This window comes from Calliopsis andreniformis, unplaced genomic scaffold, assembly GCF_051401765.1.
Source record: "Calliopsis andreniformis isolate RMS-2024a unplaced genomic scaffold, iyCalAndr_principal scaffold0022, whole genome shotgun sequence".
Taxonomy (NCBI): domain Eukaryota; kingdom Metazoa; phylum Arthropoda; class Insecta; order Hymenoptera; family Andrenidae; genus Calliopsis; species Calliopsis andreniformis.
This window is the reverse complement of record NW_027480432.1, coordinates 4,793,834-4,817,528: the sequence shown is the minus strand read 5'-3', so window position 1 is coordinate 4,817,528 and position 23,695 is coordinate 4,793,834.

The following is a 23,695-nucleotide window of genomic DNA, read 5'->3' as shown; positions in this document are numbered from 1 at the left end:
ATATGAAGGCAGTAGGTAATGTCGTTTTAGAGGGAAATGGAGTAAGATCGAGGTATGATACTATTTGAGAGAAAATGGTACCCACTATCTAGTGAGAATTATAGAGATTTTTGTTATGACTGTATTCCTTTTTTCAGTTGTATTGGATATAGATAGAGTCGTCCATAACATTGATGTTGGGTTTTGAGTCTGATGGATATAGAGTTTGGAAGTAGAAGTTAGGAGACTTTATGCCTGGAAGGCTTGGTAATTTAAGAAAACTACGTGAATACTTATATAGAGGATGATAGACATTATTTTCGTATATTATTCTAATTCCAAGTTATAATAGTAGTGAAGGAATATAGAGACCTTACCATATACATATAAGGACAATTTTAACCCTCTATTACTTTACATGTTTGCAAGATAATAGACTACATACCACATGATGTACTACATTATAGTAATGAACATATCTTACCAGAGGCCTAGAACCCAATTAACCCTTATCTAATCACAAGACAACAAATATTCCTAGATACAGGTGTTACTGAATAATTCATACCAATTTAATACAGTTGTACGAATAATTACGAACACAGATTCTCTTCTTCAAAACGTGCTTGATTTAGAGTATCAATTTCAAGCTAAAAATTTTTCAAGTAAAGGTAGAGAAGTCAAGTATACCCAGTGAGTTGTACCACAAAATAAGTTCTGTCCCATATGAGTAAGTGTCCACACTAATCCTCATAAAACTCTAAATACAATATTTCATCCAAACATGTATTTACTCCAATTTCCTCTACCTTTCATCCTCATTCCAATCCTCAACCCTCTTCCCCTCAAACCCCCAAAATTCAGAGTTTCCCAAGTACCTAGATCCCCGTACCATAGTCTCTCGAAATTAAAACCACGAGCCCTCATCATCTTCCTCCCCCGAAACCCCACAGCATCAACCATCAACCCAGTTTCCCCCAGAACGAAATCTCCTCCGAATAACAGCTCTCGAATGGCAGGCGCAACAGACTGCACGCGTAAGCCAGGACGTATCTATACCACGGGACTCACCCATGTAATTTAGTCGCTGGCCTGCAAGACATAAGCGGCCGTAATGATAGCTATTACGCGCTCGCTGCTTCAATTAACGTACAGATCCGATAAACACTACGAGCGTCTTGCAGACAGAGGCGCGGAATCGTTCCGGATCTTGTCGCTTTCAGCGGCCTGCTGGGAACGATTCGACCTTGCGAAATCGCAATTAGACGCTGGCTAATCGCGATCCCGATGGAAAAGATGGTGGAACGTGAAACAGGGCGCACAGGTGTGGGCCTGATCGAGGCTTCTATCGTAGTCGCTCTGGATTTCGTGCGAGTCGCAGGGTCTGGTCGACCCAATAAAATGTCGAAAGGCGTTCAAAGAGGAGAGTAGGAGGGCAGGAAGGACGGGGTTGGACGGCGCCATAAATTAAAGAAGATGTCCACCCGTAGAAATTAAACCATAGAAACTGGTTTCGAACGTAAAACGTTTCTCCTCCTGCTCTCGATCCCTCTTCCCTCCTGACCCTCTCCTCTCTGCTTCCTCGACGTTTCCATCCCCTCTGCCCCTCGCCCTGACCCTATGAATCCTCCTGGTGCCACGGCGCTTTTTCTCCCTGTGTCTCCTTCTCTCGGACAGACGCTGCCTTGCTTCCTCGTTTAACGACCGATTTCATTTTATCGAGATAATGGCCACGAATCTGGGAAAGTCCGATCTGTTTGGGACCCGTGGCCTTTTTTACGAGCTAGATAGCTGGTGATCACCGACATGGTGAGTCTGGAACACACCTTCCTATCGGAGTCGTAAGAATTGCGTCACTGTGCTTTACTGTCCACTTTGCTTAGAATGGGAACGAGATTTGGGGACCTAATTTTAATAGGAGATAGAGGGTCATCGAGAAACGAGGATTTCTAGGGAACAACTTCAAGACAAGTTCTCCAAAATTAGTTACACTTTTCCTCCAGAGTTCCACCTCCAAAAAAACTAGATCATAATAAAATAAGCAGAACTAAAATTCTGACACTTCCCCAAAAAATAACTAGGAGTCTCTCCATTAACAAATAATCCCTATTTCCCTTTTTTCCCAAAACTCACAAAACCACTGTGCATCACAGCACAGACCTTTTCCTAGCATTTTCCCGTTCGCTATAAATAATTTATCCGACTTTTGACAGAGGGCAGAAAGCTGGTATTCGTCGATGTGTAGCAAACAGAGAGGCGCGGCGAACGCCTGGAAATTCATGATCAATTGGCCGAACATAATCCGGATGTATTTACGCGTCCGTCCGTCGATCCACTCGTCCGCCTCGTTTTGTCTGTCGCCGTGTCGTCCCTGTGTGCATGCTCGTTCATGCAGAAGCCCTTCGCCGAGGAGGCAGATGGGCCCAATATGAACTCGATTCTGCCCCCGAAGATATGAACTCATTCTTTCGAAGGTGTCTGCCCATCGACATGGAAGGAAACGAGATTTATCGTCCTCTGAGAACGACTCTCGACGTGAAACGGCTCCTTGCAACGATTTTTTAGACTGATCATGAGTCTGATATAAAGAGTGAAGCAGTCTGTGTGCATTTAATTAAGAACAAATTGTCCAAAATTAAATTTGGGTTTTAGTAAATATTAGTGGGACTCTGAATTATTTATTTCTGATAATATGTAGAATTTATAATTGTGGATATGTCAGTGTTTGCGAAGAAGTGGCAAAGTGCTGATGAAATATTAAGAGGATAGGCACGTGTTGTGACAGTGGTTTAAGAAGATTTTATGTGATAGAGACTACGCAGCTTGGGATTTTAATGAAACAGGACCAAAGGTGAATTATTGTTAATCGTATTTTCTAAATTGATAAGTTTTGTATCTGAAGGTAAGGGATATTGGTAAATCTTCTTGTGAGGTTGGAATTAGGAATTCGTAGAGATTACAGAGTTTGTAACCACAAAGTTTAATGAAGCAGGTCTTCATAACTCAATACCTCGAAGTCACTCGACTGCCAAACCATTTCTGGTTTCCTCATTGGAGATTCAAATTTATCACTTTACGCTGAGATACACGCGTTACTATTTTATTCCAATACCGTTACATTATTGGAGCCTTAATTTATTTGGCTACAAGGAATAGCTTCCAGTCCATGTGTACCATAATTTCGGCCACACCTTGTATATTTCTTCGGTTTCGAAACAGGTGGATATCCCAGTTTTAGAGTTTCATAAGTGCTCATGAGATCGAAATACGTGGATCCGTATGACAGTATGAGTCACACGGATGAAATCTGATGTGAGTGAAAGTCACTTGCAAGAACCTTACCGAAAATATTGTCCTAGAAGCAAGACCCTGCGCACAGCAAGCTTAGTCACTAACTAAACTATACCCCAAATTGAGTATAGAATCTATTATGTAATTTAAAGTATTTAATCACAAACTTCACGTATGAAATAATACGGCAATATTTCCAGGTACCCATATTTTGTAATCTGATTTGCAGACTTAAATCAGGAAACCACAAATGCAAATTAGATTCTTGAAACGACTGATTAGACCACTAATGCTTTTAGAACTCCAAATCACCACGGTGAATTAGAAGACCTCATTTACCAAATTTCCAAACATCAGCCCAATCAACATCCCAATTTCCTTCACAATCAACCCCTCCACTCAGAATTATACCAAAGCTTCCTTAAAAAATCCCCGAAGCAATCTGCCAGCCACCTGCAGGATTACACAGCGCTGAAATCCAGGCTACCCAGCCGTCTGAATTATGACGTTCGAGCGAGGAGCGAGTATCGCGGCGGTATTCCCGTGATTTCAGGAACGCGGGGACGATTAATTGAATTCCGCCAGCGAGCGCTGAAAACTGGCACTCAATCTCATTAATCGAAAGCGCGGCGGAATGTCGTAAGGCCCTGGCGCGACATCGCTGTTTCACAGTCCGTGTGGAACACGCCGACGTGCGAATCGTCGCGAAACGCCGCCGCCGCGACGTCCATTCGTCGTCACCGGTAATCGATTACCACGGCCAGATTATTAAGCGTCTTGGTCGCAACGAGCGAAGAAAACGCACCGCGCGAGGAGGTCAAAGGGACACGGCGCGCGGGACGCGACTTCTCGCTGCGAAAACTCACGGAGAGGATCTTGCGAGCGTAGCTGCCTTGGACCCGTCGCTTGTGGCGGTGTTGGAAGCTTCAGAGATGAGGAGAGATGGGTTACTAATCGAAAGTCAGGTATTGGGGAAATTAGGAAAGAAGTAGGTCTGTGGGTGTTGTGGGGTTGGAGTGGGTTGAGGGTGGATGGAATATTCAGAGTGGAGACAAATATTTTGGAGTAGATAGGTACAATAGAAGCTTTAATACTTGGGTTAAGACTTGGCTCAAATCTGTAGCTTTAGATACTTTATAAGTATCTATTGTTAAAGTTAGGAAAGTGGTGATTTGTCGGTGTAGTGAGTTGAGGGGTGGCATGAATATCCCCACGTGATATACAGATACAGAGAGTGAAGCTATACACTAGCAAAAAATTTAAAAATAGCTCACAATTTCCCCCAAAATTCTAGAACACTAATTATAAGATCAGAAGCAACTCTTCGAATCCCACGAAGACCCAGAAAACAAAAGCCTCCAGCAATGTGACGAAAAATGAAAAATGAAGGAGAGTGATGGGTCGGTTACCCGGAAAGGCCACTCGGGCTCTGCGAGACACGTTTATCGCATTGTGGGCAAACATCGTTTAGTCAGCGACCGACCCAGCTCTCGAGTGACCATTCACGCAGGACACCCGACCATAGAGGGGGTCCAGCGCGAAAGGATCCAGGGCTGGAAATAGCCACGGTGTTTGGAACGATCTCTAACGACGTTTTGACCGGAATCCCCTCGGGTTCTTACAGAAATCCGCGCCAGTACGAATCCTATTAGGGCTCGTTAAAGCGTCTTTTTCATCGCTCTGCCGCACGACCACGTTTTTCACTGGCGAAAATATCCTCCAGAGTCCAGGCAAATCGTCGCGTAACGGATACCTTGGCTTACCGACTGCGACTGCAAACGGCGAGGACTTAGAGTTCACCGGTTTCCGCTTATTTTAAGCTCCACCTTGGAGACAAATCTTCTGGGTTTTGTTATGTGCTTTTGATTCGAGATCTGGGACTGTGGTTGGAATGAAGTCGCAGTGTGGATTAGGGAGACGAATTCTGTCACTTAGGAGGTGATCGGGGAGGCTTATGGTGCTTGGAATTGGAAATCCTTTGATTCAGTTTTGAGTGAAGATACTTCTGAATCTTTCTGTTGAGTCTGGAAGATTCAACTTGGATTTAGCGAAGGGTCAGGTATGATTAAGTTACATATAAGAAATTCATTTTTATTGTAATTTACTGTACCTATCTACAAACAAGATTATTTGTTTCCAAAAATTAGAAATAAAATCTGTGCTCGTTTCCAATGTTCAAATTGAACTCTAAAATTCTAGATACCAGGCATATACTTCAATTCTAATACCTCCAAAAAAATGAGAACACCTTCAGAATTCGTAACAATACTCCCTTTCATAAAATTATCAATGTCTAACAAACAATTCCTGCCACCAATAATTCTAAAATAATGACCCGTAATCCTACACAAACCTCAGCTCGTATCACTCACAATTATCTGGATAATGGCTCCGATTTCCCCAACCACCTTTCGACCACTCCGAAGACCACCAAGGTCTGCGATACTAATGCGCGATCCTCCGCGAAGGCTCCTCCGCCAGAAGCCTCGCCACGTTATCGAGCGACGACAGCCGCGATCGGCAGAGTTATCGGTCACGGGTGCCAGGTTCCCCACCCCAACCCCAGGCGTATAATTCTCCAAGTGGAAGTGGCGTATCGATTTCACGGCGGACACCGACGAATTATTTCGAGTGATCCACGGGAAACAGGATCTCGACCGCAGCGCGTGTCCTCGGGGCGAAACTTCGCCGCGATCCTTCCGCGGGAAAGGGCGTAGGCGAATCTTCGATCTCGAAGGCAACTGGAAGTCAACCGGCGGCCATATACGACCGTCACGACCCCACGGGAACTGGGAGTGCACAGAGAGCTCGGTATCTCGAATCTACTTTGTGTCCTTCCACGGGGCCCGAGAGTGGTACAGGTACCACCCCGCGATCCACGGGATATACGTTTCAATGATCTACGGCCAGGCTGGATCGAATCCTCCGGCGCAGGATTCCGTGGACTCGCTGAATCCTTTTACCGATATCCCGCAGACACTGCTCGCTTGGACGAATCGTTCTCGTTGGGACGGCGACGCAGCCAGTGGGATGCTGTTTCTTATTGCTGCGATTATGGACATCGATTGCGCGGTGATTGAGAATGGGAGTGAACTATATTATTTGGAGGGGTTGGGGAGAAGGAACTCTGGGGAGTTTTTATTTGAGTATTTATTTGGTATTGTGAGGTAGAATCATGAACAGATATTTTTTCCAAAATCTAGAATTCACACTAAGAACCTCTCCTCTTCAATTTTTAAAAAATTACAGACCTGTAATCCACAAAATTTCCCAATCAGCTATCATCTCTCTGTTTCCAACACCCCTCACAAGACTCCCACTACCACAAGATAAATTGCAATCCCCCAATCCAACTGCAGGTCAGAATCCCTCTGAAGTGGATGACTCGCAAGGCATCGCTAGCAAACGGCGGGATGACGAGTCAGCAGCCGATCAGCAATGATTAACATCGATCGTGACAGTGTGGTGCCTGTGACAAAGTGTCCCGTGATCCTAACTAGTCCTCGACATCTGTTCGATTTGTCACGGAACGGTTTTCCGTCGATAGGTCGGCTCGCAGCCCTCGCCGAGCATCGCCTCTGTGAATAATTGCTGAATGCCGCTAATGAGAGTCTAGTGGCGAGGTGCGCGCGCCGCGCGCTCGAGCCGCGTCGAATCGCGCGTTTTGCAGCGAGCAACGCTTCGCTCTCGTGAGAACAGTGTTTGGGTAGCCGGCAGATTCGTTCGTTTCGATACGCATAACGAGCGCTCGAGTGCGTCTTCTATTGCGCCCTTAATCAGCGGAAATTTATGATACTGAGGGGGGATGGAAACGATCAATCTGAAGGAATCGAATGGAATGAATGGGGGGAGGGAATTTTGTTCTCTTCAGAAGGTAACTCGCGAAAGCTTCTGAATTATGGGCGCTTTCTTTGGCGGAGGTGCTGATTGTGAGATTGCAGGAGCGAGACGAATTTCATCAACTAGTGATGAAGAGTTTCGAGATAACGTATGGGAGAGTTGCCACTGTTGGCGGTGGTAAATGGCGGGAGAAGGAAAATTGATTTTAATTGGGAGAAGGGGGGAAGTATTTTTATAGAGGATCTTTCACTGACAATTTTTTCTTTTTTAACAATTAGTTTGATGGACTTAGATTTTTCTATCAAAATCTAAATAATTGCAAAGATATACCTAGGAAAACTACTGTGTCCTTTTTCGTGAAATTCCCTCACAGATAGATTTATAAAATAAGGGTATGTATAACAGCAAGGCATTTAATTTCAATGCAAAAATACTAGGAAGTAAAACAAAGTTTCCATAAAAAACTAGGTACATAATATCTTCGATTAAACTCTATTACCACTTAAAACTTCTAATGAAAGCTTACTTTCTACCCTCAATTATTCACAAATTAATTCCAATTCCCTATTTCCTCAGGCACCCAAACCCCAAAAAGCAATACCCAAATATAAAAAAGAACAAATTTCTCCAGCAAAGACAAGATCGAAGTCCAATGTCACCGAGGAAGTCGATCGATTAAAGCTCTCACGAGGAACGTCCATGGTATCGGAACAAAAGCGTCGATACAAGGCCGTGGATCGCGGCACGAGTCTTGAAATGTAATCCGCCGTCGCGCAGGGACTACCAGGCCCTATCTGAAATTTAATATCGCGTCCTCGCGGTTTTCGCGATAAATCGACTGCCCACCGCCTACCGCCCACTCGCAGGGCTCGGCATATTTAATTACAGAAAATCGCTCGACCTTCGCGCGGACCTCCCCACGTGACTATAGGTTTATACCAGTTGGTGGACCATCTTTCAGAATCCACTGTCCGTGAACCACGCCGCGAACAAAGAGGCTTAATGAATTCTTGTAAATTGTAAAGGATGATCGAACGCGAACGAATCGATAATTACTGCTTCGGACGTGGCGAGTGCTGTGCTTGTCTCGAACCCGATTTTATCGCGGCGATCTCGTTTGAGGAGCTTTTCGGATAGTTTCCTGTAAGGACCAGCAGATAGAACACAAGAGCATAATGACTGACACATAAGCAATAATTGCTAGAAAACTAAAATAAAATGAAAAATTACTTTTCATATACTTCAAGTCCCAGTTCTAAGAATTCCAACAGAATCAAGAGATCCATAACTCACTGGAATTTATTCGATGCAACAAGATTCATATTTTGTCCACTGGCGTGCCCAGGAGGCAGCTTTCCCGACGCGAGGATCGACGACAGGAAGCAATGACCCGTTCCGCCGGTGACGAGAAACCCCTCCGTCTAAATACGCTTAATGGATGACAACTATAAACTACCGCGCCAGTACATAACACGGAACCACACGGTGAATATCGTTCCGCACGATTGAACGCTCCTTTCGTACGAGGGTCCCCGGCTGCTCCTCGGCTTTCAACCGATCAGCCTCTCTACTATCATTTCGGTCCCCCATTGTTTCTTCGCGGTACAAAATGCACCCTGTTGCGGCATCCTAGAGACCCTCCTGTGTACCCACATCCTACGGTGTCATGAATATCTTCCGAGCGTTAACGAGTCCCATCGCTGAACTATTCGGAGAATGATTCTAATGCTGTGGTTCTTCAGAGTCTTCAGATACTCTGAGGTAGAGGGAGATCAGAAAGATCATGGAGATCAGAGAGATCAAAGTAAACGAGAGAGATGGGATTAAATAAAATGACAGAAATGTGGGATTTCATTTTTTGTACAGTTGCTTGAGTACTGGGATGCTAGGATTCTACTTCTGTGTGATAGAATGGGATGTTTCTAGGTTGAGGGTTGAGGCTAAAGTGGTTAGAAGTTTATGTAGAAGCTTCACACGACTCTATATTTTAGAGTACGTACCTAGTAGGTAGATATCTAGGTAACTAGGGAAAAATTTGACTTTTAGAAGCTAGGTTTACAATACACTTAGGAATTCTAGGTCCAGAAGCCCCAGAAATGTTCAAGAACTAGACAACTCAAAAATGTCGACTTAAATCCAGAAATCCCTTCCTCAATATTGCTCTAAAACCGAAGTCACTCGAATCAAAGACCCCCACTCTAAATTCCTCCAGAATTCTCTACTCTCCACACCCTCTGCACCCTTGTCTCCTCATCCTCTCAGCTGCTACCACCTATACCCACCATTCCCAACACTTCACGCGATTCCCTGAACCCGACAACTCCAGTCGGCTCGTAAAAGGTGTTCACGGTTGCTCGTCGTGGTCCAGTCGATAATGCCTGCAGCGAAAGGCAGCAGCAGAAAAGCGAAAAAAGAGGGAAAAAAGGAGAGGAGAAGAGAGTGGCCGATCCAAACGGGCCAGGCACTCCCCCAATATTTTGACTACCGTGTCAACGAGCCAGCGTCCCGCATTCAGCATGCTCGTCGGCCCGTAACGCCATTCATTCGGCCGCGTTAGCGCTCCCGTAGCAGATTTATCGAACGACGTGTCGCCGGTTCAACGCTGCGCGTCCATGCGGTTAGATTTGTGGCTGCTGCGGTTTTGTCCCGCGGGATGTCAAGAGGGAGCTGGCCGAAAGCTGGCAATTATTGGGCACGGGCCACTGTTGCTCAGGAACGAGAATTCTACGAGTACTGTTCCTGGGAATCTTGCTATCGATGACTCTTATTGATTTTAAAGAGAGAAAATAGTGGAGTTATACAGGATGCTTCAAGATATATTAAGTACTTTAAGGTTCTTGATAAATCGAAGCTACAGGAGAAGACAGAAGAAAAGATTCTGTGATATAACGGAGTTCCTAGTATGTACCAGGTTTCTACATTCAATTCTTCAGGGTACAGTTTACTATAACACGGAATTAACAAATTAAGAGCCAGTCTGAGCAGAAAACAGAACCATAAAATTTGCTAAACATGGACCAGGGATTCGTGTTCAATTAAACTGAACGAGGCAGCAATTTCTATCCTCGCCAAACAGGGATCTAGAATACCTTTGAAGATAGCGAGATTGTGATCACTGTACACATGTGACAGTAATCGTACAGTATTCTAGAAGACTAGATTCCCTTGATCACAGAATCTGTGCTCCCACAAAAGGACATCTCGAACACGTCAAGATGGCAATGTATCATGTAGCAACGCAGCAACACGTTGCCTGTCTTCTAGTTTCTCTGGCCTGACCATCTTTGGCGTGGAATTCGTGAAAAGAGAGCCATTGGATACAAACGACGCGTGGACCTAGTGGACCCAGGGAACCACGCGTTGCGACACCCCACTTCCACGGACCGATAGGATCTCGAGATTAATCGAGAGTTGGGAACCGTTTCTACGACTCCTAGCGAAAATATTCTGGAAAGAAGTATCAATTCTTGGGCAATTCACGCACACGAGTGTCCTCTGCTAAGGTGGTTCACAATCGCCTCTCGTTTGCCACTTGGCTCCAGTGACAGAACTTGGAGCAGTTCCCTAGGACCATAAATTTCCCTGTAGCTTATTCTCAGGAAGAGATGTTTGAAAATAATGTAAGCTTTATGAGACGTCTATTACTAGAAGCTTCAATATTTCTATATTATTTAAATAATTTTAGAATTCTGATATTTGAAGTCGAATATTTTAGAAATTCTCGAGACTCCATATTATATTCCTAAGGTTTAAAAAAAGTTTTCTAATCTCCAGTGATCGAATCGTTCGTGAGATCAAAATAAAAAGAAAAATTGCCACAATTACTAAAGCTTGCAAAATCTTTGGGACATAAATTTCAGCCAAGCCTAACCAACTCCCAAAGTGGTCCAAAGATTCCCCAGCCCGAATCGCTCGATTTCACGCAAGACAAAGTGCTGGCGATCGCTAGTCCCAGGTCCTCTGTCGTAAGCTGGCCCAATTTCTATGGTGGCTCGCCTTATAAATCGCCCTGTCTTTTTTACGACCTTCGCATAAAGTTGGACGAGTCCTCTCCGAGGTAACGAGCTACTCCCACCTCTCCTCCCTTCCTCGGTCTTCCGCCCTCTCGTAGCTGACCGAATTCGTGTGTTCCTCGGGGACCAAAGTATTCTCCAGCCTCGTCGTTAAAGCCCTCAGGCTGTCGCGACGACACTCTCCTCGGCCGTTTTTATGCTTTCCCTCGTGTCCGAATAAAACTTCGGGAACAACGGGCTATCACTATCAAACACACGTGGTGTTCCCGTCTGGCCAAGGAAATCGTATTTAACAGTTTTTGGGGAGGACCAGAGGTCTTGTACCTCGTAAAATTTGGGATCTGGATATTTCGTTAATTATCCGCACCGTCTCGGACTCGTACGTAAAAATAATTATATTACCGCGGGTCACGTGTTCGCTGCACGACTCGATACTCTTTTTCTCCCCCTTCTCTCGGGATTACACGGGTTAATGATCGGCGGTATTTTAACTTCGGGCTTAATTGATAAGTAGGTGTCGGATTTATCGCGACGACCGAGAGATTTATGGGACAGCTTTGTTGCCTTCGGACTCGAGCTGGAATTATTTAAATTTAAGCGCGTTTATATTATCACTTGCGTACCGGAGCCGACCGGTTGCGGGCAGATTATTTGAATTAGTGTATTACTTTTTTGGATACTGGCTTGAGCAATTTTGAAGGTGGATCTGGGATGGGTTCATTTTGGAGAGAAACCAAGGGGTCCTTGGAAGTGACAAGGTTCCGAATTTTTCAAGGTTTTGCATTTTTTAAGTTATCTTTTTGGGAAATAGAGAATATAGAGTTATGTAATGGGTGAGTTTGCGAATTAAATATAGTCCAGCACTTTCTTCATTAAAATGGGAATATTTGGAATCGCTATCAGGCACATTCCTAGCGACAGTTAACACCAGAATTAGAAAATCGGATATCGTTTTATCAAATACCATTATACAAGAGGGAATTTCGAACCAGAGTAGTTTCGAAAGCGGCATCACAGGCACGAATAAAATTTTGCTTATCGTTGATGAATATCTTGTTAGATATGCCATGGTTATCTCATTAATTCTAACACGTGCGAAAGTTTCATCGCGTACCATCTTCGTGTTCGACTTCTAGTTAACAATTCCCTGGGACATTTCTGTGGAACTCGACTTGACCTTTTCTCGTTAAAACGGAAACAGAAAAAAGAAATTTAGATGAGCGTAAAAAATTCGCTTTTCTGTGTCACCTTTAAAATGTAAAACTAAATTCCAGCTAATGAATGAAACATTCATAAAATAATCAATCATGTTTTACATCTACCATCTGCATACTAAATTTATATTTAGAGAAGTGGGACTAAAGACACTTCTTAATCGAGAAACTCAGTGGTTCTGTAATAAAAACATAAATTAGGAACCTATCGATTTTTGAAAAAAAAAAAAAAAACAATCAAAATAAAAAAGAAATTTAAAAAGTTAAGTAGAGACGTGACAACTTATTCCTCAGCTATTACACTCAACTTTTATTCTGTTAATACCTTAACACAATATGGTAAAAATTACAGTGACTCCATTAAAAGAAAAAAATTAAATATTCACTTAAGTAAGTAGGTGTTCATATGGTATTTACATAAAAAGTCCACAATTTTTCAGTCAATTAATCTCTGTAACTTACTCACAGATATTTCTCACAGCCATGTCGACTCTAAAAAGTTGAGTTAGTATAAATACACTGACTGCCATGGAACTATGTACTCAAGGGTTAAATCTCCACTTGAGAAACGACTCAAATATCAACCGAGTTGTAGTAGTAGACACAAAGTGGGCTGGTCAGCGGCACGATTAATTGATTCGCGTTGCAATTGTTACCCTACATGTCACAATTGTTGGCAAACATATCTATTTAGCTGTGGACTACCGTTAATCCGCTTAACTCTGCACGGAGTCCGCCCCCGATCCTATAACATCGTCGGCGCGAGCTGATCGATCCAGTTAAACGTCAAAACGTCGCACCCTAATCTCGCGCGAATCTCGTAAGCGGATTACCGCGTCATTGAATCGGAAAATCCAGTTATTTGCGATTTCCCTTTTGGGCCCAGCGACAATACCTGTCGGCCAGCTAGGCCTCCGTTCCACGAACCTCGAGGGCCCAACGTGCGCGATTCAATTCTAGTAACAGTCTAGTAACACGCTATGCAACAACCTGGCCGCCATTTTTTACTTCCAGCTACCGTGCTCAGCTACTAAGTAATAAATTACGGTTCGAAGGTTCAGCTTGTTATCGAACTTGCATTCTAATCGAGTTTTTTAACACTGTATTCCTGAGAGATTACGTCAATTTTGGGGACGATTGATGATGGCTAAAGTGGTGGACAGATGCAAGATACTTTAGGACTTATTAATACTTGATTTGTGATTCTATGGTTTCGCTTTTTCTGGGTGGGAGTTCGAGCGGGAGCGTTTTATCTAAATATGGAGAGAGTTCCTTTTTGTAAATGAAGATAAAGAGGAAGTGCGATGCTGAATTTTAAATTTGGTTTTTGTGGAGATTCAGGATTATTGAGATGTGGAATTTAAAGTGGAAATTAGGCAGGAGTTAAACATGCTTAATTTTAAAATATTCAAATATCCAAATATGCAAATGTTCAAATATTCAAATATTCGAACATTCAAATATTCAAATATTCAAATTCTTAAATATTCTCATGTTTAAATATTGATAATTTAAAGTAAACACACTTTAATTAAAATTCCAAATAACACCACCTTCCAACTCCCTACCCTAAACAACGTAACATACACCCTCACATACTATCAAGCCCCTTTTATTTACCCCTCCACGATCCCATTAATCCCATTCACGTAATGTCAAAACTAACTTCCTTAATCCACTCTGCAGCCCCAAATTTCTCGCTACAGTCTCGCAAGACCCACCTACTTTCTGCAAGGAAATCGGGTTCACGAAGGTTTGTTACGGTACCGATGGTAGCTAGCCCCGCAAGATTTACGATCGATTCTTAGTAGATTTTGTGGCGTTCTCAGTGGGATGCGGTCACCCACAATGCAGTCAAGTGGCGTGCCGTATCGTAAATTAACGAAACGAACCCAAATAGCCTGCGCGAGAAAAAGGGGGCGAGTAGCTGGCCCCGAGGAAAGGGTTACAAGGGGTTGAAAAGCCGCGGGGGTTGAATGAAGTATACGAGAACTGGTCACAGTGGGTGGCGCAAATGTTTTGAATCGGTCGATGGGCTTGTTGTGGGTGGGGCTGCTCTATTTGTGATCAAATTGGCCCTCTGTCGCGTTCCACGAACACCAGAGCGTTTCTGCGGACGCCTCGACCACTACCTGCGCAACCATTCCGAAGCTGAATGACCGCAGGCGTTCGTCAAATTGGTATGCGCGAGTCGCGGCGTGATTCGCCTGGAGAAAGGTGCGTAAAAGTTTCGGAGTAAGGGGTCAGGGGTTAGCCACGCGAAACTGGGAAATTTTGCGTTTCCTCGAAACGTAATCGTATTCAAGGCACGAGCTGCGGATCGGCGATCATTGTGGGTCGACTGGTGTTCCAGGAAATATTGAAATTGTGGTTACATTGTGGAATATATATGCTCGCCGTGAAGTGGCGCGAATGGGAGCTCTGGGAAGAGTGAGTTAACCCTTGCATCAAGATTCCAGGTGAGTTGGAATTACCGAAAGAGCTACCTAACTAAATTAGTCACGAGGAAGTTTTCAACGGGGACATGAATTATTTTGAAAATATTTAAAAATGAAAAAGATAGAAAATACGGTAGAATAGAGGTATATCTTCATCAGAAGACATAGAAAAATAGTGTCACGAGTGAATGTACTACGAAATATTTCAATTCCTCTCCTTTCTCGAGCAATAAAGGCGCTCTTTCTATCTAAGCCTTCCAGGAAACACAGAAACGTCTTTTTGTCGACTCCCCCCGTGATTTCGTTTAGATTGCGATATCGAAGTCGACATGATTCTCCACTCCGCTATCCAGATCTGCCACTTCGCAATCGCGCAATTACCATCGTGGCCGACAGCTCGTTTCTAGCGCGTCCGTTAAGACGTTTCCGCTTTGGCTGCACTAGCTGGTCGACTGCGTAACGACTGCTCGTATCTCTCCCTCATTCCCCTTCAACTTTCTTCGTATTCTCGTTAATGTCGCTCATTTTGGGCAGTCAGGATATCAATCACTCTGTTACGGGGGACGTTTATGCGTTCTGGCTACTAATTACGGAGAAATTGGTTTGGCTTTGAGCAACAGATTTAATGGCCACTGATTCAGGGAGCTGTTGATCAGGCTTGATTGATTCGGAGGATGATTAGGGGATTCTAGATCTTAGAATATACACGAGAATTTTTTGGAATATAAGTGCGAATATATAGTTTCGTTAGTTTTAGAGGAAATAGGAATTTCAGAGTTCACATGGCTGAAATATGGAGCTGAAGTTTAATTTTGAAAACTACAAAATCTAAATATTTGAATTTTTGAACTTTAAAATTTTTGAATTTTTGAATATTTAAATTTTTGAAATTTTGAATTTTTGAATTTTTGAAAATACTTGGATTCAATTGCAAAAACAAAATAAAAACTAAAACTCTATCAATAGAAAACACTGAAAAATAGTAGACCGACATATTTCCACACAAACAACTCACCACCGAAAAATTCCAATTCACCCCAAAAAGCAGCCTCACGACTCCTCTCAATTAGAAGACTTCTCTAAACGATTCAAGCTGCAGCACTGCTCCAACAAAGAGCCACTAAATTCCATTCCTCAGAATCTCGCCTAAGTAGGTGGCACCGAAACAAAACGAGCACCTCCTGGTCAGGCGACCTGCCCCGAGAGTCCAGCAACATCCTGCCTTCTGTGTTGACAATTTCACGGTGGGCAACGCGGGATCTTCCTTTGCGGATTTTCGTTCTAATCCCCGCCGCTCCCGCCCACTTTCTGCCTCGCCCTAAGACTTTTGTCCACGCGGATGGATCCCATTTAAATTGGGATTAACGCGCTGCACCTTTCCGACGTTCTGCCCAGGGCCACCGACTGCCTCCCCCCTCCGACAATTTTGCGATATTTGCTTTGAGATCGAGAGATTAGGGGGTGGCTGCTCTCCCCCTTTGTATCCCGCGGCGAACACAGATTATGTACTCGGTTTCGCTTAGGTCAATCCGCGGATTAGCGGCGAACCAGCGTGCCGACTAACCAGATTGCTGGTTAAAGTCCCTGAGATAAGATTCCAGCGGCGATACCGCACGCGCACAATCCTCGTAAATGGATAACATCGACCGAGAGGGATTAAGGGAGGCCAGCGGACTCTCCTAGGGGTGGCTCGGTTTAAACGAATCAGGGACGACGATCGTGGACCCTTTATACCACGAGCCGCTTAAAAAGAGAAGGTGTCGCTCTGTGGGACAATTTATCGGCCTTATCGGGCACCAGCTTCTTTGGGGATTCAGGGGAGCACCTTTAGGGTGATTGTTGCAGATTCGTGGCTAGATGAGTTGGGGTGAAAGGAGGTCCAGTGCTGAGGAATTTGGGGTGTTTGGGACGTTGGAAAAAGTAGAATGATGAGACATGAATTTACAGAAAGAAATTCGCTATATTATTCTCAGAAAATAGGTACTCATAGGTAAGGTACTTAGGTACATAGGTAAAGTATAGTAAAGTATAGGAAAGTACAATAGGTACAATTATAAAATAGTGGTAAAGAAATTAATAGGTCTGTACATGCTTCAATTGCACAGGTATTTAAATTCAGAACAAGATTAAAAAATTCATATTTAAATTTAAGACCAAATTTGAAAATTCCTACATAACAAAGTACATAATTCAAAACTTACTTACACCCTTTCTGCCAATTTGCCAACACAACAGTACCATTATCAAAAGATCCTCAGAGGCGCATCTTGCTCCACAATCACCATCAATGAAATGTCTATAATGAGGAACACTGTACAACAGCGTGCTGCACGAAGACAAATTGCCCGAAGAAAGCACACCCTCGGGAGCAGTCTGGGCTTTAAATTTTCTGGCATTAGCCCTTTCGACTAGTCCCACAGGGCGAGCTTCGGCCGAGTGTCCTCCTCGAGTGTAACGGTACGCGGTTTAAGACCAACGATTGCCTTTTGCGACCGACCCGCTTTCGTTCGACCGTACAATGCCACCATAGCGGAAGAACAAACGCGCCCTTAAGCATCGTCTACCCCGACTGCGCGTAGACACACGGCTGGACCTGTTTTCACCCTTCCAGGACGGCTTGGATTTCGGGGCTCTGAATATCGAAGAGGGGGCGTGGTACCCAGTGAGCTGCTACTGCCATGAGGCACATTTCGGCAAATGGGATTATCCTAATACTGGTAAATACGCCGAGAAATTGTTCTACCCCCTGTTCACCGGTAGAACAATCAGCTGGGACACGATTAGCCTTTCTTGTGACTCCTGCTGAGAGTGGTGAGAGGCTTTTTTGGATGTTGTGGGGAGGAGGGGGTGGAGACATGTGAAACAGGTCTTCTTGTTGTATTCTTTGGGGGATGGGAGATCAATTTTTTAATGGATATCTATATTTTTGAGTGTTTGAATATTTCAATTTTTAAGTATTTGAAAATTTTTATTTTGTGATATCCTCAAAGTGACCATCTCACCTCAAGTCCCACAAAAACCGTAATTCTCCAAAATATCACAGAATATAAAATAATTCATAATTCAACCAGTAAAATAATTACCAGTACTTGCTGCCTCACCAAAGAACCTTATTAACACCGCAATTATAAAAGAAAGGGCTCACTCTGCGAGACACTCTCATTCACGCGCCTTGGGATAGCATGCTACCTAAGCTGAAAATGCAATCGTAGCCTAAATCGTAAATCTGCTCTCTGCGAACTGTACGAGAGTCCATTATGCCTTTGCATACCGTTCAAATTTTATTTAGGGCTGCCTCGGACGGAGGAAATACAATCGGGACAAAAGTAAAAGGAGCGAGAGAGAGTGCAGGGACAACCCTTTGTCGGACCGAGAGACAGAACAGAAGGACGTTTTCAAAAGGTGGACCGTAACTTTCGCGGTTTCGGCTCGCTAATCTCCGCCACAAATTTATTTATGACACTTGCAAACCGCGCGCCCTCCCCGCGCCACTGTGGGCCCTACTTAATTCACAGGCAGTGGTCTTGAAAATCGTAAAGCCGAACGCTGGCCCCACAAATCTTTGCGAGAAGTTTCGATAAAAATTATGAACACTTTTCACAGCTATTACCTTGGTAAAATAATTGCTCGAATTTTGGCGCGCTATGAAAGATAAGTAAAAGTGGTCAGCTACCCCTAAAAGAGGGTGCTACTTAAAGAATTTTTATAATACATAGAATTTCGTGTATGAGTTAGATTCTCATTTCTTAAAGTACTTGGAAATTTCTCTACAATTTTATTTATAGGTAAATATTTTTATGGCACAGTGAGGCTACATCATTTTCTAATTTTTTCTTTTAATTATAATACTCACTGCGTTTATTACACCGATTCAATATTGAACAAACGTCTCCAGAGAACAGATTCCCGTCTTACTTTCGTAAGATAATGACCATTCACATCTGACCCAGACTAACAATTTGAATTTACAATTTCTTGTGGTCACCAGCATCGTAAACACCGTACCACGTGCTCACTGTTCCTTTTTCCTCGACGCCGTCTCGCGATGACTTTCGCCGAGGCCAAAAACAATTATACATCCTCCAAGAATTTCACTTTAATGAATAGTAATTGATGTTTAGGCGGAGAGCCCACGAGCGCCATTAGGCTTCTCCGTTTCGGCCCGACGACGCTCCTAACCAATTGGTTTCACTTTCTTCGAGGATTATTACCGTTCTAATGATGATAGCGTCGTGTTTTTCGGCTGGCCTTAATGCCCGATCTTCTACCATATTCCGTTGTCCGAGTTTTTTCGTACCTACTTTCGAGAGGATCCCCATACATCACTGTCCTCACTCATCGACAAATTGTTCTCGATTGAGACCGAATTCTGGCGTGAATTAATTGTTTAATTAATGATTTATTATACCAAAAAGCAGGTCAGAAGTATACACTGGCTGCGTTAATAGTTTTAAACAGCTTGCATGTTATTGCAATTTTTATGGTCATGGTCATGGTGACCAGATCGATGAGCAATACAGTTATGTCAATAGTTGCACAGATTGCACAGAAACTCCACGCGCGTTTCAACGGTTCTGCGAGGGGCTCTTAACTGAAAATTATCGATATCGACAGCCACGCGTTGATCATTCGATCCCGAACGCGTCGAAGATGGATGGCAGCTGATGGACAATCTATGAAGATCGATATTCGGTCCGTATGTCGTTCTGTTTGCTTTATGTAGACATGTAGCCTTCTGACGATTGATTGAGAGAAGATTGAACACCGTTATGCATCATAAAAATTAATCCAACCAGCGTCACCCTCTGTATTCGCTGGTGTTATTGATGCAATGATTTGGGGATGATGGGAGAGGTTCAGATTAATTTTGTAGAAAAACGAGAATTTGTAGGGGGCTTGGATATATTTGAAGAGGAATAGTAAAATTTAGAGATTGTGTTGGGTTAAGATGAATGTGGATTGATTATGGTAAAAGATGAGTTTATGCAAATAAATTAGAGTAAGTAGGGTGTAGATTATTGATGTGGCCCATTTGTTGCAAAAATTATATCACTAAAAAATAAATGAGATACCATAAATCAACCATTGACTCCATGATAGGCATAGGTACTCCAATATCACTATAGTATTCAACTCTTAGAGAATCTAGCAACTCCTCTGCGATATTTAAACCAATTTCCTCTCAGAAAGGAAAATATTAAACCTGCAATTCTAATATTTGTCAAATCTCTCCTACTTGTCCCAATTTCCCACACCCCCAACATCCCTCAAACCACTCTTTCCATTATCAATAATATCTACTGTATAATATACAATAATGTCTCATAACTATGTGGCAATATAATCTACCAAAGAAACCAAAGCTCACCCAACCACCCCAACAGCCTCAAATCTCCCAAAACAGTGGCCCGACCACAGTGCACAACAACAGCGTATTTCGCACCCAATCCGATCACGATTCTCCGCGGCCCCATAACCGCAAATCGTCTGACGGTGGAAGGACGTGACCTCGAGGAAAGAGTGCCCTCAGCGAGGCATGGGTAGAAAGGGAGTCAGGCTCGGAGGCTTCTGCCCGGGGATGCAGCTCGGTGCCCCCTCCCAATGGTACCCCCACAGGGAGTAGGGGTTCCAACTTGACGTAACTTGACCTTTGCTCGCATCCTCGCGATAGGGGTTCCACGGTGGGCCACGGTAGCGGCGGCCAATCCCATCTCTTCGCACCTCCTCGCGCAGAAGCGTTTCCTATCGTCCCTCGATCTCCCCAGCGAACGTTTTCCGCGGTGCACTGTTGTTGCTGCTCCTGGGCCCGTTGTTGTTCAGCCTCGGGCCCCGAGGAACGCTTAGTTTACTGCCGTCACGTATAGGCCGTGGCCGAGCACGGCGTAGAACACGGCGGAGAGAACGATCATGTCTACTGGGAGCTACCAGCCGCTCGGTAGCTACCAGTCCCGAGCGCGCGCGCACGAGGCTAGTTAAGATAGCGATCCGACTGGGGCCGGGGCGAACAATGCCGTAAAGAAGCGGCGCTGCCAGTGAATCAGCCCTTATGGCGAAAACGTGAACGATTAGTGGCCGTCCGTGTTAACATGGATCCAAAGGACGACGCTCCGCTTCTGAGCGCCAGCGGCCCGATCTAAGGCCCCTGAGCCTTCTATCGGGCCCCGACGCGCGGTAATTGCGAAATAGAGCCGCGTGGATTGCGGCGATTCGATGAACGCTTCGAGGGTGGTCCCGCTGCTTTTTTCGATTCCTCGGATGGCTGGGTCCCCGATTAAGTGTCCGCTGATGGCTACTGCCCACCAACGACGGGGTCCTTGCTACGATGACGGCAGACGATTTAAGGGAGCTCTGATAGAGGCTTATCGGACCGTGTATCGGTGGAGGAGACCGTTAGTTGGCTTGTTGGCAAGGTCGGGAACATGGGGCGATTGAGTTGTGGGGTGACTGATTAGAGTTTTTAAAGAATTTGAAAGGTGGATTTATTGGGAGGGTGGTCATTTGTTTAACCTTTTGAAATTTGGGGTGGCTCACGATTGGGTCAAGTGGACCATATCTGGCTCTATCCGAAATGGAAGATTTGTGGAGATTTTTAGAGACTTTAGGAAACCTCTTTGAAGATTAATATGAAGCTAAGAAGTTTGGAGGACTTTTGATTTCATTTGAAGTAGATAGGTACTAAGTTGAGATACTAAGAGCTAAGATATCTACCAAAAAATTGTATAAACCTAATCACACCAAAGACCAATCACCAAATGCCTATCTATTTGACAGTTTTAGATCCTTTAATTTAGAAACCTGATGAGCAACTTCTCTCCTTTGAAACTCTCCTATAAAAATTTTAAATCACTCATATTGGAGTGATTTCAGAGCCTCTAAGCTACCCCCAGCATGGCATACTAAGAACTTAAAAAAAAGTCGTCTATTTCCCCAAAAAGCAGCGCCTTCCCCGCCAACTTCCGTCCTCTTAATCTCCATCCCAACTTAATCCTAACAAATCGAATCCAACCGTCGCGGACACGAGCACCGGGAAAGGGAGCAGGCCGATATCAAAGATCGAAGGGAAGCCCGCGTAACTTGACGAAGGGTGGAGGCAGCGCAGAGACAGAGGGCTGACGAGGAAGAGAGAGTCAGAGAAAAGAAAATAATAAAGCCAGCGAGTGCCAGGTGCCCGTTTCGCATAAGAAGGCGTCCAAAAGCAGTGCGTGTCATTAGAGGCCGTGAAAGACGTGACAAATGACAGTCTGTCTCGCGGTGAATGCGCATTGGCGCCCCCTATCGCTGCCATCCGTTTGTTTGCGGTCACACATTGTCGTGGCTGGAGAATGGCCGAAGGTACGCTTCTTCGTTTATCCGTGGAACCTCCGCCGTTGTCGTCAGCGACTGCCCTGTGTGAGAATGTGATTCGCCATGGATCCTTGGGGATGTTTTGACGGCCGGTTGACGAGCGATTGTCCCTTTGGCTCGCCCTTCCGAGTGCCTCCTCTTGCTCCTTCCATTTTTTGCCCCGCCACGCTGACTGACTTCCTTTTTCTGCCCACCTTTCGAGTGGCCTCGATTAACGAGCACGCTTTTTTTGGGGCCACCATTCCTGATGGATCTCGAGGAATATAAATCGTTTGTCGGGCCACGCGGTTGGTAGTGAGCTTTCGGGGGGATATTGATGGATTGGAGAGACTGCTTACGGATTTTCTTCGTTCGAACTTAATGCCTAGTTAGTGGAGGAAGTACTGACTGATTGACTAGTTAGATGGAGGAATACTGATTTATCGACTAGTTAGTGGAGGAAGAATGCTGAGGTTTGGCTAGGTAGTGTGGGAAGAAGTGGAAGCATTGTTTTGGGTTGGTATGAGAAAGCTGGTGGTTTTGGAGAATTTTCAGAGGAAGTAAATATTCTAGGAAAAGTAACTACTATATTATAAATTTAATGCCTACTAGCACGCCATTTTTAACTGCGGATAAAATTGGAGTCTAAGTTTCAGCCTAAACCCTACGACAGACTAGATGCTCAAAAAGCAGATTACCAAAGCATATGCCACCCTTACGTGGCTGACCATTTTTCCACAATTCTCAATAACACTAACTTAGACTGCTCCTAAAAAGGACTTGAGGAAAATCTTTTTCAACATGGCACTCAAAGTAAGTACCTACCTATATTATTCTAGGTCCCACCGTTCTCCAAAGTGGCCCCCCTTAACCCAGTTCCCCAGCCACTGTTTCAGCACTCTATAACCTCTCCACTACACATTAACCGCAGTCATTGTACCCCTAACGATCCGTTCATCCTCCATTATAAATCTTGATGAGATTTACCGACAGCGGGACCGCGGTGTAACTGCAATCGGAGGAGGCCATTCCGTGCTGATCTGAAAGGCTGAAACCCGCGAGTGGCGAGGGCCCTTAGAAAACACTCGCCCCCGGTCGCTTATCCACCGATCGTTCGAAACGAATTACAGACGCGCCGTGATCCAAGCCCTCGCCAGAACGTATTCCCCTTCGCACGCCTTCCCTGGCCTCCTATGATTTAACCTTGCGCGCGTGCATCGTGCCCAGAGAAAGAGTACCATCTCGTAGCGCGTTGCTGCGCCTTCTTCCCGCCAGTCGGCATGATTTAAACTCATTGGGTGCCACATCCGTGCGCTTAAGTCCGACACGCGCGTTCACGCATACAAACCGAGCTTCTACACGTCGCGGGAACGCTTTGCCAGCGAGGCAGGGGAACAACCTGCTCCGCGGTACCAGCCACCACCCACTCATCTGGTAGCTGGATGTTAAAGGGACCACTCTTTTCGGGGGGACCACCTGAGTTGCACTCACGGTTTTCGTTGAGGAGGTTCGGGACCTGGGGTATGTATTGGGGTTCCTTGAAGTATGATTTGTGGGTAGGGATGGGATCAAATACCGAGCAAGTAGATTTGAAGTA